At 31.3% G+C, this 14,084-nt stretch overlaps 1 pseudogene; it reads right to left on the reverse strand.

Annotated features, from left to right (window-relative positions):
- Positions 1-9,694: 9,694 nt before the first annotated feature.
- LOC107918977 (malate dehydrogenase, mitochondrial-like) lies at positions 9,695-13,226 on the reverse strand (annotated as a pseudogene).
- Positions 13,227-14,084: the final 858 nt, after the last annotated feature.

A 14,084-nucleotide genomic window follows, 5' to 3' on the forward strand; every position in this document is an offset into this window, starting at 1 on the left:
GACGGAGGAAGAAGCATTGCTTGCTTTTAAGAATGGATTGAAGCCGTGGGTCAGACAGGAGGTGGAACAAAAAGGTGTCCAAAAGCTGTCGGAAGCCATGACGGTAGTTGAATCCATGGTCAAGCTTGGTTTAGGAAAACACAAGCTTGGGTCTTCCAAGTCCGAGGAAAGGGGCGTATATGAAATGGATCGCAAGGAAGATATTGTTAATAGCAAGAGCAACGGCGATAATGGTGGTAATAGGAAACCACGAGTTGGGAAGAAGAAACCCAAGAGGAAAAGGGACAAGCTGAAATGCTTTCTTTGCGACGATCCACACATGTTGAAGAAATGTCTGAAGAAATTCGCGCTTAAGAAGAAGCCGGTGGGTAAGGCCTTGGTACTTGGTTCGAGCACAAGAGGTATCGAAGCCAAGGAGGCCGAAAGCGAGAAGAAGCCAGTGGAGTGCTTCTTGTGTCATGGTCCGCATAGGTTGTGGAAGTATCCGAGGAAGTCTGTCATTGAGGGGAACGATGGAGCAGACAAGGAGCCCAAGAAGCTTGGTTCGAGCAAGGGAAAAGCCAAAGCCAAGAGGGCAAAGAGGAGCAAAAAGAAGCGAGTAAAGTGCTTCTTGTGCCGTGGTCCGCATGAATTGCGGAACTGTCCAAAGCAAGCCAGAGTCAAAAGAAAGGCAACGTCTGAGCTTGGTGAGTCATCGGAGGGGCTTTCACCCAAGGAAGAGGTGAGTTTGTCATCGGAATTAGAGGAAAGAGTTGCGATGAAAATAGTGAAGCTGAGACTAATGAGGCTCAAGTTGAGTGAAGCCTCGGAATTGGCTGAGTCATCGACAAGGCTTCCACCTATGGGAGAGGTGGGTGGTGCATCGGACTTCAAGGAAAAAGAAGTGATGCATGTGGGACAGTTGACCAGAGTAAATGCGAAGGTACATTCCGAACACTGTGATAGTGTTTTGCATTCTAACTTGTTGACTTGGCAAGAACGTAGGACCCCTTTTGAAGTTCTTGAGTAAAGAGGCCGAGAGACTATGGGCAAAGCAAAGCCAAGTGTGGTGAATCAAGAGGATTCTTTTCGAGCAAAGTTAGAATGTGGACAAGAAAGTGACATAACTTCTTATCATCGAGATGTACAAATGAGTAGGACGGTTTGAGTGAAGAAGCGACGTAAGCCGAAGCAAAAGTCCCGAAGGAAGGGAAAGGCTAAGGCGTCGAGACGAGACTGAGGTGAATCAAGTTAGTGCCATTCAGAAGTCGCAACGAGGACGTTGCGAGAATGTGTGAGGGAGAATGTTACAGGCCGCAGTTCAAAGCCCGTGACCATCGCACCAAATGCATCCAATGGAGGTCTATTGCTTAGATGGGAATCATTTGGCCTACGAGAACTGGCCCGATTCAAAGAGCTATTGGATAAGCCTGTCAGATTGAAGCCTAGTTGGCCCGATAATGAAGAGATGGCAACTTAGGCTAATATGGTAACTAATCTTAGAAGATAGAGGGAATCATATCTTGTAAAGATTAAATTAGATTTGATAAGGCTTATCTTGTAAATCCCTAAAATTAAAGGATATGGTTAAATCTCATCCGTCGATGTAAATGTATCTTGACCGTCGGTTGTGGGGAGCTCAACTATAAATAGAGAGCCTCCCCCTCATTTGTACTCACACCATTCATTGTTTCATTATTCTTTGTGAATAAGAGAAATAGAGAGCATTTACTCAAACACTTTGCGAGCGTTCTTTCTGTTGTTCTTTGCTGTTCTTCTTTTGGCATAAATCGCTTCCGCTCTTCAATTTGGTGCCTTGGTGGAGTTCTAAAAGAATCCTAACTTGATTTAAGGCTGACTTGGGCGAGTTTGGACGAACGGATCACCTAAGGCCGCACGGATTGCGAGACGAAAGGTCTAGCCCCGTGACACATACACGTGTGATAGATTTTATGATGTATATATATAATGTCTTTTTTCAAACCAATAGGTGTTAAGTGCAATGGCAAGACACGTTATACTTTTGGGGAAAAAATACAAGTTTGAATTATGAAAATGATATTGTTGGGAAGAGCGATCATGAACTTTGAAAAAGTGTTCATGGATCATAAAACGGACATGAAAGACACCTTAATTTAGGGATGGACCATAAGCCTTGCCCCCTCCCAAAAGTTTCGAAAATTTTCATTTTCCCTTGAAAATTGTTAAAAATTTTAATTTGGCCTCCAATTTTTTTGAAAAAAAATCATTATGCCTTTTAATTTTTGAATATTTTAATTAAAGTCTTCTAATTTTTTTCCCGAAATTCTCTTTAATCTTACAGATTTTTTGAAATTTTAATTAGACCCCAATTTTTTTGAAAAAAATTCTCACTAAACTCTTATTTTTTTTTGAAATTTTTAGTTAAGCCCCCAACTTAGACCCATGATCAACCACTCCCTTAATTAAAGAAAAAAATATTGTTCTATTTCGAGCCAAGCTTAAGTAATAGACAACCGTATTCCCCATCTTACTTGGATATATTTGTATTAATATAATATTAAATATGAATTAATTAAACCAAAAAAAAGGGTAAACAACTAAAATAGTCATTTTTGTTTACCTCAAGTTACATTTGTTACTTATGTTTGAAATGTTACGTTTTAGTCGTTTATGTAATCATGTTGTAATATTTTAGTCACTGAGCCGTTAATTGCCGTTAACAATTTAACGGTAAGCTGGAATGACACGTTAAATCATTATTTCAACCAAAAATTTTAGGTTAATTTGTATAATTGGTCCCCATAATTTTTCTTTTTAAGCAATTTAATTTTTTATTTTATGTTCTTTTAACTTACCTTTTTTTTTCTTTATTTTCCATTCTTTTCTGCTTCTCCCTCTGTTTTCCTCCCTTTTCCATTACTTTTAACATAGTTTTTCTATGTTTTCTATTTGTTAAACTAGTCCCTATACTTTTATTTTTTTGAACAATTTAATTTTTTCGAGTGAGGCTAGCTTGTGGACTAGTTTTAACAAATAGAAAACATAGAAAAACTACGTTAAAAGAAATGAAGAAGAGAGGAAAACAAAGGGAAAAGCAAAAGAGAATTAAAAATAAAGAAAAAAAATAAATTGCTCAAAATGAAAAAATATAGGGACAAACTATAGAATTTAACCTAAAATTTTCGTTTGAAATGATTATTTAACGTGCCACGTCAGGTTACCGTCACACCGTTAATGATAAATAACTGTTTAGTGACTAAAATATTACAATACGCTAGCGTAAGTGACTAAAACGTAACATTTTAAACGTAAGTGACAAGATTTAAACTAAGGCGAACAAAAGTGACTATTTTAATAATTTACCCAAAACATAAATACGATATAAAAAAAAGTCAAAACATAATTAGGATAAGAATGTAAACAATGAAAGTTATGAGTAGGGGAATGAAAATTAAAAGGGTAATCCTTAAAAGTCATATCCCATGAGATCACACTTCAAAAATATTCTTTGGAAACAGAATGGTAAGGAGACCTACATATATATAGCTATCCATGCAACCAATGCTACATAAACTATCAACAAACCCTAATTTGTATCTTTCAAATGGCTACCTTCAATGTTTCCTTCATCCTTTCCTTGTATGCTTTATTATTGATTTCGAGTTCAGCTACTCGTTTGCTTCTTCCATTTTCGGTTTCCCACGAATTCAACTCTTTTCATCATCGATATTTACCGCAATCGGCCGCCATAGCTTCCGTTACATCGGCCACGACGGCTATAAAACCGGTTGATAAGCAAGAAGTAAGTGAGACAAATGGTAAATCGGAGATATTTGGAGGCACTAACAAACGTGCATTGATAGAGGAAGGCAGGGAAGCCATTCAAGCTAGCTTGAAAAGGAACGCTGGGAACCCTTTGGAGTCGAAGAGACGAAGTCCAGGTGGTCCTGATCCTCATCACCATTGATGATCTTACCTATTATGACAGCCGTTGATTTGCTACGTACTTCTTTTTATCGTGGGGGAGATAAAAAGTGAAAAATACTATTATGTAATAGCTCATGGCTCACCTACAATACAGAGGTGGTGAAAGAAATTATGTAATAAATATATTTATAAAAAATATTATATAAAAATTAAATGGTAATGTTAAAATGGGTGTTGGGTTTAAATAGAATTTGAATGTTTTTTTTTTGACTTTTATATAAAAATATAAAAAATAAAAAAATTTACTATATATTTGTTATTTTGTAAAACGATTGGGTATTTGTTAATTTTTTAAGTTATGCTTGATTGGGATGACACCAACTCAATCAGTCACTTAATATATAATATAGACTAAAATTTCTATCACACGCGCGCGCATGCGTATAGAAACTATAAATTTAGAATACAAATGCGTGTTTAAAAATAATATAAAATAAATAATGAAATGTATGGTTTGAAACTAATTAATAATAACATATGAAATATGTACGATTTTAAAATGAATTAAAATTGTTTATCAAGCTGTTGACAACAATCTTGAGTAGGTATTGAGTAAACTTGTGACATCAACTCAATCAACTACATATATATATAATTGACGGAAGTAATAAGATGTGCATAATAAAAATTGAAATATATAAAAATATCAAAAGAAAACTTTAATTGAGTTTTAAATTAAAGATTTTATTGATTCAATTAACTCCGGTTCAAATCCCATCATATGCATTGATTTTTGGTTTTTAAAATAAATAAAAAAAAGACTAAATTACCTTTGAATAATATAACTTATTTTAATTATGAAATGGTATTTCCATAATTTTCTTAACTGAGTTGATGACCTGGTTGAGGGTGACACCAACTCAGTAAAACACTTAATAAATAGTATAGATTTAAATTAACCAACAAGTGTTTGCGGGTCATCAAGAACTTCGAATATGGACCGTAAAATAAATATGAAAAATACTTAAATATATAAGCACAAAGCTTTTTTAATTTTTATAAAAATATTAGTATCATATATATATAAATAAATTAAATGAGACTTTGATTTAAGTGGTAAAGTAATTATGTTAAAAATTATAGTGTTTTAAGTTTAATTATCATTATATATGCATTTTTATTTTTTATATAAAAGATTTAAAAAGATAAAAACACCCTTAAAATAATATCATCTATTTTGTAAAGAATGATTATTTTGGTAATTTTCCAACTAAGTTGGGACTCGATTAATGGGTGATATCAACTTGATCAAAAGCTTAACATATAGTATAGATTGTTGTGCCGCTAATAACGAAGTTTCTTGCTAGTCAATTTCAATTTGGGATAACCCAATATTTAGTCACTAAATTTGGAAACATTTTCAACTTAGCCCTTGAACTTATTTTTTTATCCACATTAGTCTTGGAATTCGGCAACTTTTCTTAGTTTTGGTCATCATTAGCCAATTTTTTATAAAAAATGTTTTAGGTGATGATGTGGCATAATATTTATAAGGACAAATCGAGAATGGAAAATTGCCACTTCAATACCCTCATAAATAATGAAATTACAAAATAATATATGGTAAAATTGTACTTACCCAAAATATAAAAAAATTCTTTTAGTCCCTTTAAAAATGATAAATTTATAAAGTAATAAATGATAAAATTATGTTTGTAATACAATGATTTGTAATTTGACCTTTAAAAATCTTTTAATTTAATTATGACTCGTAAAAAATCCAAGAGCAAGCAGGGTCACCCCAGAATGGTAAAATCGTACTTAACCCATTCAAAAATTATAAAATTATAATGTAATACAATAGTAAAAGTGTATGTTGGTCCTTTAAATTTTTTTTAATTTAATTCTAACTCCTCTTAAAGAAAATTTCTGGCTTCATCTCTTAATATAATTACGACATAAAAACATAAACACAACTACACATTAAACAAAATTATAATTTATCTGATTAGTTAACAACTTAAAGGAGTAAGTGATTAAAACTCTCTCTCGGTACCTCAAGGTTTAAGACTTGAGTCCTAAACACCCCTTTCTCCTAAATTGTAATGTAAACTTTGATCGTACCAAAAACGAAAAAATTGAAATCTTATTAATAGACCTAACAATTTTTATATGAATTGTGATAGGTTAATACAAGATTTTCAGAAATCAAACCACCTATTACTAATTCAACTGGTATGTCTGGTTCAATTGTAAAAATTATTTAAAAATTCGATTCAATTGATTTTTAACCCGATTTATGAGTTAATCTGTCCAACTCCTTATTCTAGACCGATATCTAAATTGAATCTCGTTTGGGGTTAATAATTAATTAATTTATTATGTATATTGTCTGAATCTTATTGTGTTAATGTATTCCTTTTACACAGTGTGCGTATTCAAAGAATTAGATACCGGATTTGAAAGATTCGAATCCAGAATTAGTTAAACTGAAAACTTTTGAGGTTGGCTCTCTTTGATCTTCCTTTTTTTTCTTTTTATCCATATCTTTCACTTATTTATTTACTTTGGGGTCCTTGTATAATTCTCAGAAATCCTCCTAACTATGTTTTTTTTTAACAACAGTTTTGTCGGAATCCATCGTTATCAACACCATTCTAATGATTCTATTAAAGATATTAATATATGAACATCGTGTGTTGGCTTGATGATCAACGTGTTTACCGTCTTAAGTGGTGGTCTAAGTTTGAGTCGCGCTAATCGCGTTGTCGTTAGGACTTTATCCTCCTTTTATAATTCACCAAAAAAAATATTAATTAATATGTAAAAATAGAGAATAATTTAAAAAAAAAGGGAAATCTAAGCATATAAGAATACCACTTCTGTTAAAAGTTTTATTCGTCCCCATTGGTGAATACGTAAAATATAAAGCTGTGCTTATCTCTTATCTTTTTGCCATCCCTTACTTCGCCTCTCACTCGATTTAAAGGAACCAACCGACCAGTGGCGGAGGTGCCTCTAACAAAATTTTCATTTTCATACTTTATAATTTATAAAATTTTAAATTAATAATGATAAAATTATACTTTAACCCTCTAAATGATAAAAAAAAATTGATTTAATTCTTTAAAAATTATAAAAATATAAAAAAAAATGATTTAATTCTTTAAAAATTATAAAAATATATATTATTAAAATGATAAAATTACACTTTTATTATAGTATTTTCTGCCCAAAAATTTTCTGGCTCCACTGCAACCGACTAGTTTAATCATGAATGTAATTAAGAAAAAAAAAATCAGAAGCTTCGTTCTGTTTGATATGATACGTAGAAAAAGAAGATTTATCGGATTCTTTAAAAAGGATGGTAACTAACGAGATCTATCTATATATATATAGCTATCCATGCAACCAATGCTATACTATCAAAAAACCCTAGTTTGTTCTAACTTTCAAAAATGGCTACCTTCAATCTTTTCTTCATCCTTTCCTTTTATGCTTTATTATTGATTTCGTGTTCAGCTACTCGCTTGCTTCTTCCATTTTCGGTTTCCAATGAATTCAGCTCTTTTCGTGGTCGATATTTACCGCAACCGGCCGTGATAACTTCCGTGACGTCCACTATAAAACCGGTTGAAAAACAACAAGTACGTGAGACAAATGGTGAATCTCAGCAATATGGAAGCACTATCAAACGTGCATTGATAATGGAAGGTAGGGAAGCCATTAAAGCTAGCTTGAAAAGGAACGCTGGGAATCCTTTGGAATCGAAACGCCGAAGTCCAGGTGGTCCTGATCCTCATCACCATTGATGGTTATCTTGCATTTACGCTAGAAGAAAAGATCACGTGGGTTTTTTTTTTTTTAAATGTATGTGCTTGCTACGTACTTTTTCATCGTAGGGAAGATCAAAAGTGAAAAAAAGAAAAAAAAACCCTTTAATATTATTATGTAATAGATGATGAGCCTGTAGCAAATATATTTATGACATATATATATAAAGTTTAAAATGGTGGGTTTAATCTTGGTTATTTGTTTTTTTAATTTAGATTTTATATAAAAATATAAAACGACTAAAAATATCTCATAAATATATTTGTTATTTTGTAAAACAATTGGATATTTAATAATTTTCTAGCTAAATTGGGATAAGATTAACGAGTAACACCAATTTAATCAACTAATTACATATATTTATAATTTTTACATATAATATTCCAACTTTCCTTTTTTTTATTATAAAAAAATGGTATCAAGCATAATATATATATATATATTAGATGATGGGTAAAGATGATTGTATGTGCTAAGTAACATACTCGATAGTTAGGGGTGAAGCTAGAAATTTTTGTTGGAAAAGACAAAATTAAGTCATATATTTTTAGGAGAGCTAAAATGTAATTTTATCATTTTAATAGTTTATATTATTAAAGATTAAATCAAAATTTTATCATTTTTAAGATCAAAGTATAATTTTACTATATACAAACATAAAATTTTATAAAATTTAAAGGGCAAAAATTAGGACTTTTCCATTTTAAGTGGCCGGGGCCTCTGCTACCCTCCATTGGTACTGCCTCTACCGATAGTGTAAGTTGAATAGTAAAATAATATTTAAAGCTTTAGTAGCTCAATTGTTGTTAAGTGGGTGCAATTGGCTAATACAGCCCCAGCCTTGATGCTGGAAATCATTAGTTCTTTCTCGAATTTGATTCCTCTTGATGTATGGTACATCTTCTAGATCTCTCGACTGGCAAATGTGGAGGCAAACAAATTAGCAAAAACTAGAATCAACAAACCTCAACCACTTTAATCTGCTTTTCAATTATCGTATCATTTTAAGCTATCATTGATGTATGGTGGCTGATTGTTGTTGTGGTGTGGGATTGGTTCTCTGTTCGACTTTTGCTGCTATGTGGTCTACTAATTTTGCTGGGGTTGGTGCGAATCAAGATGGCCTTTGCTTCTATAGGCTTGATTAGGTTCAATTTTTGTGAAATGGTGTTTTCATGGCTATCATGAGCTTGTCTTATGAAGATCCTATTGTTGCCATGAGGTTCCTATTGTTGTTACTGCTGCTAGTTTTTTGGGTATGTTACATTGTCATGTTCAGTTTATTTAGAAGTATATTTTTCTTAAATTGTCTTTGTCATAGAAATTTTAAAACAAATTTAGTTTCTTTAATGCTTTTTAGTCTCAATTTCCATTAAATTATGATATTTTTGTTTTTATTACAATTTATATATTAATAGGTAAATATATAATGTTGAAATAAAGTTATAAATTATAATTATAATAATTAATAAAAATTAATTGCATCACCAACTAGCTGACCCTTAAAATAGCTAGAAACACAAAATAATCATTTTAAATAATATAATAATTAGTAATAAATAGATTGGTAAAACAATGTATAAAAGTAGAACCCCATTAGACATTATTATTCTAATTATATTTATATTTTATTTACATAAAAAAGGACGAAATTGATTGAAATAATAAAAGTAAAAGGTAAAATCTGACTAGAATGTAAGATTATTTAAGGAAGAGATTGAATTTAGATTACTCTGTATATTCCGAAACCTTCACATTATGTAAGATTAACCGCTTGTTTGAAATCCAAATATGATAATCACATTCCCGAAATATTGCATTACCACTTGAAGGGCTTTGCTCACAAAAATGACAAATTGTACTATTTTTTTAATCATGAAATTGCAATGCAATGCAATGGTTAAATTGTCTTTTGATTTAATTCTGACCTCTAGAAAATTAAAGGGAAACAAGGGTTGTGACTCAAAAATGGTAAATTTATACTTTAACCCTTTCAATAATTATGAAATTATAACGTAATACAATGGTGAAAGTATAGTTTAGTCCTCCAAAAACTTTAAATTTAATTCTAACCTCCTTGGAAGAAAAAATTCCATTTCCCCCCTTAATACAATTACAACATAAAAACATCACACATTACACAAAATTAGAAATTAAAAATTGTTGGTCTTCAAAACCAATTCGTTGCTTGAATTGGTCAGATTATTGGTTCTTAGTTGCTCCAGTTGTTTGGTTTAATTGAATAATGTTTTTTAAAATAAAAATCATAAAATATTAAAAAATATGAAAATAGAGACAATTGATTTAACCAGTTCATACTAGTTCACGAGTCAATAGGTCCAATTCATTATTCTGGATCGATATCCTGATCGATTCTAGACCCAACATGTCTAATTGGTAGGTCTGATTCTGAAATAGTAGGTTAATCTATACTATTATTTAAGCCCAGGACTTAGTTGGTGTCATGATTCAATCAGGTACTAACTCGGTTAGAAAAATTACAAAAATATCATTTCGTATTTAAAATAAGTTATATTATTTCAGGGCACTATAATATTTTATTTAAAAAAATAAAAAAAAATATTTTTAGATTTAAACCCACATCAATTATACTAATAAAACCTTTGATTTACTACTCAACTAAATATTTATTTTAATCTTTTTATACATATTAATTTTATTATGCACACGTTATTACCTCAACCAATTCTATATATTAATGATGTAGTTAATTGAGTTTATGTTAATTGAGTTATTACCTTAGATGCAAAGAAAGGAAGTTCGCTGACCGTTGACTGCACGAATGAACATTCAACGGCATCAGGAACACCATTCAGTCCCTTAAGGCAAGCATCACCAAAAATGGCTCCAGCATATCTGCATAAAGAAAACAAGACTACCTAGTCGAGCAAAAAAAAGCGACTAAAATCTTAGTTCTTCCATTTTATGACCATACAATTGAAAGGAAAACCTAATACCTAAGCCATTGACAATGTTGCTGAACCGTTTCCAGCCTTAGCTTCCACAACTTCAGTGCCTCCATCTTGCATTCGTTTTGTGAGAACCTTGATATCCCCCTCAGCCAAATTGGCTTTTGGTGTGGCCTAAAAAGTAATAATAATAAAATGCAACTAGAAATTAGAAGACTACGATAAGTAAAAAATGGAAGGAGTACAATAGTGTTATGCATTAGATACATTTTGATGTTAAACAAAATCAATGATAAGAAGGGTAATGAGAAGAAGGAAGTACTTGAGAAAATAGTGGGAGAATGGTTATTCCGGCACGACCACCAACAACCGGGACATTGACATCTGCACGCAAATGAAAAAACTTACTCAACAGAAAGTTCCTCCTATAATCCAAAGTTTCTTATGCTATGACGCACTTTGGACAAAAAAGATTTTCATAAAGGAGAAAAGAAATCTACTTAAAACACTTGATTTCTGGGCCACCTCAACTAAGAATTTTGCTTATTCTTCAGAACAACAGTTCTAAAAAAAGGTGTGATGGAAGAGAGGTGAACTAGTTATTTCCTTTGTTCTCCCCCTTTATAGCAGTATTTTCCAGGCAATGAGGTTGTTATAAGAGGCCTTCGATAAGCATAGAATTGAACAAACCTGCAACTTTTATTTTTGCCTTCTCAGCGTAGAAAGTCTTAGCCGTAACTACATCAAGGGTAGTTACGCCAAACAGCTTTTTTTCATCATATGTCCCTGCCTTCTTGAAAACCTCAGCTGCAATTGGAACGGTTGAATTGACAGGGTTGCTAATCATATTGACAAGTGCCTGTGCCATAAATTCAGTTCATCAAAGAAAAACTTGGCAAAAAAGAAAACATTATACTTAGAAAAAGGTCACATCAGAATAAAAACAATTCTTTGAAGTTAAACAGCATCTTTTGATTGTTGGAATTGTATGATAACCAGTTTAACTTATTAAAATTCTCCCATCACTTCCACAGTTATCACATTTTGGTAAGGTAAATTTTAATAGTTGTATAAAAGAAATAGGGCAAAACTTATAAAACACTTAGAAGCATCAAGGATCCATAATAAAATGTTTTTTTTTTCTCTGATTAACAGAAAAAGGATAGACACTCACAGTGGGGCAATACTTTAGCAATAGCAGAACATAGACCCTTGACAATTCCTGCATTGATGTTGAAAAGATCATCACGACTCATACCAGGCTTTCTTGGCACCCGGCAGGAATGATGACCAGATCACATCCGTCCAAAGCTTTCTCCAATTGCTCTTCACCAACATATCCGGCAACCTGAAGTAAAGCCAAGAAAAATATAATGTATACAAGGCTCGTTGAAATAAATAGGAATCACAGTGTGAATGCAGATGGAAATCCAGAAGAAAGAGTGACCAGCAGGAAAACAGAGCAGATAAATTAAATCAAATTAATTGGTGAATGAGCTGAGATTAAAGACAAATTAGTAAAAAGATGGAAGCCATTACCAACTTGAGAAAGGATTAAAAAGTAATCAGTAATCCATATATATATATAAAACATTTGAATAAATGTATAGACTAATTAAATTAAACTAAGCTGTACCAAGCTGATATTCTTAGCACAGTCATATAAATTTCTGAAGAGATTAAAACAAACATATAATCACATTGCAGTCAAATTTCTCATAAACAAGGAATTCAATCCAGAACTGTGAATTTGAAACTCTAACTCCTTAAATCCTATTAAGAAAAAAAGCAAAATCTAGTAACCGAGCCAAACCAAAAGACATACAAATACACATTATGCAAAAAAATAAAGAAAAGTTACTTTTCAAAATAGAAAATCACTCAATTTCAATCAGGTGATTAATGCATTACATATAACATGTACAAAAGCATAATAGCAAAGCCAAATTTCAATAGAAAAAAAATTAAATCAATGAATATAAACCGCCATCTCCGAAATATTAGATCATTTCAAAACTTTTCTTGAAACAAATTACAAAAATGATCGCATTTATCAGCAATTATTTTCAGTACCAAAACAATTACATCATAAGAATCAGATAAAAAAAAGTAATGAAAAACTATCTCGGAACAAGCTTAAAACAGTGATTTCACATTTTGAAATTCAATCTAAAAAATCACATTTTCAAATAAGAAATGAGTTTTTGTTTTGGACCTCAGCTCGGGAATTGACGTGGCTGACATCAGCGGCAACGCCAGGGGTGTTAGCGATATCATAGAGAGCAAGTTGAGAAACAAGGGGGTTAAGCTTCATGAGGAGAGCTAAGGGCTGACCGATCCCTCCGGCTGCGCCTAAGACGGCGACTTTCCGGGCGGAACGGGTTCAGTGGCATATCCTCGGCGTATGAGGGGCTTTCCGGCGGCCGATCGAGCTACAGATCGAAACATTTTTGCGGAGAGTGGGAGGAAAAAGAGACGTTGTATTAGAAGGTTTTTGTATTAATACTGAAGTTAACTATTTTTTACTATACCACTTTTTACTGTTTCACGAGTTGAAAAATGAAAAATGAAAACTCTAATCAAATAATTTCAAATGTTACAAATTTGTGAATTAAAATCTAAACAACTCATTTTTCTGATCTTCAACACTGATCGATGAGTCTAAACTATATTATTCTACTCATCGATGAGTACTAATCTACCATACCCAACGTCAAATTATCGCTTGAAGCTCGCTAGCCAGGCTTTTTAAAAAAGAAACTTAACAACCCAACGGCTTAAAATAAAATATTATGAATAATACAGTGACTTAAATGAAAATTTTTAAATAGTTCAGCGACCTTTTTATAATTTTTTGAGATTGAGTGACCAAAACATAAACTCACTAATACTTCATAAAATTGGGTATAATTACCCTTTTCTTCTTTTAAATATATTTTTTTAAAATTTTTATTGGATTATGTTATTAGATAAATTAATTTCTTTTTATTTAGGTTTAGTTTTAAAAAAAAAGGTTTATGGTGTAAATTACCATCGTAATATAAGAATATGAATAAATTTATTACTCTGTGTTTGGAATTAGCCATTGAACTTTAAATTTTAATTAAATTTTCCATCAAAATTTTTTTTAAATAAAAATTTCTCATTAGATATTGATTTTAATTATTTGAAAACAAAATATAATGGGAAAAATTATTTCAAATATCTTATTTTAATAGTCAACATTAAGTTAATTTATAAATTTATTAAAAATTACAAATTAACTTCAAATTTATATTTAATGGAAGGAATTCTTGATTTTTAAAAATATAAAATATTAATTTATTTTATTTTTTATAAATAAAATTTTTATAAATATTTGATATTATGTTAATTAATTATTAAATAAAATATTTTAATTTTTTATTAAATTTAACTTAAATTGATTTAAAT

The sequence above is a fragment of the Gossypium hirsutum genome, chromosome D08 (assembly GCF_007990345.1).
Source record: "Gossypium hirsutum isolate 1008001.06 chromosome D08, Gossypium_hirsutum_v2.1, whole genome shotgun sequence".
Classification (NCBI taxonomy): Eukaryota; Viridiplantae; Streptophyta; class Magnoliopsida; order Malvales; family Malvaceae; genus Gossypium; species Gossypium hirsutum.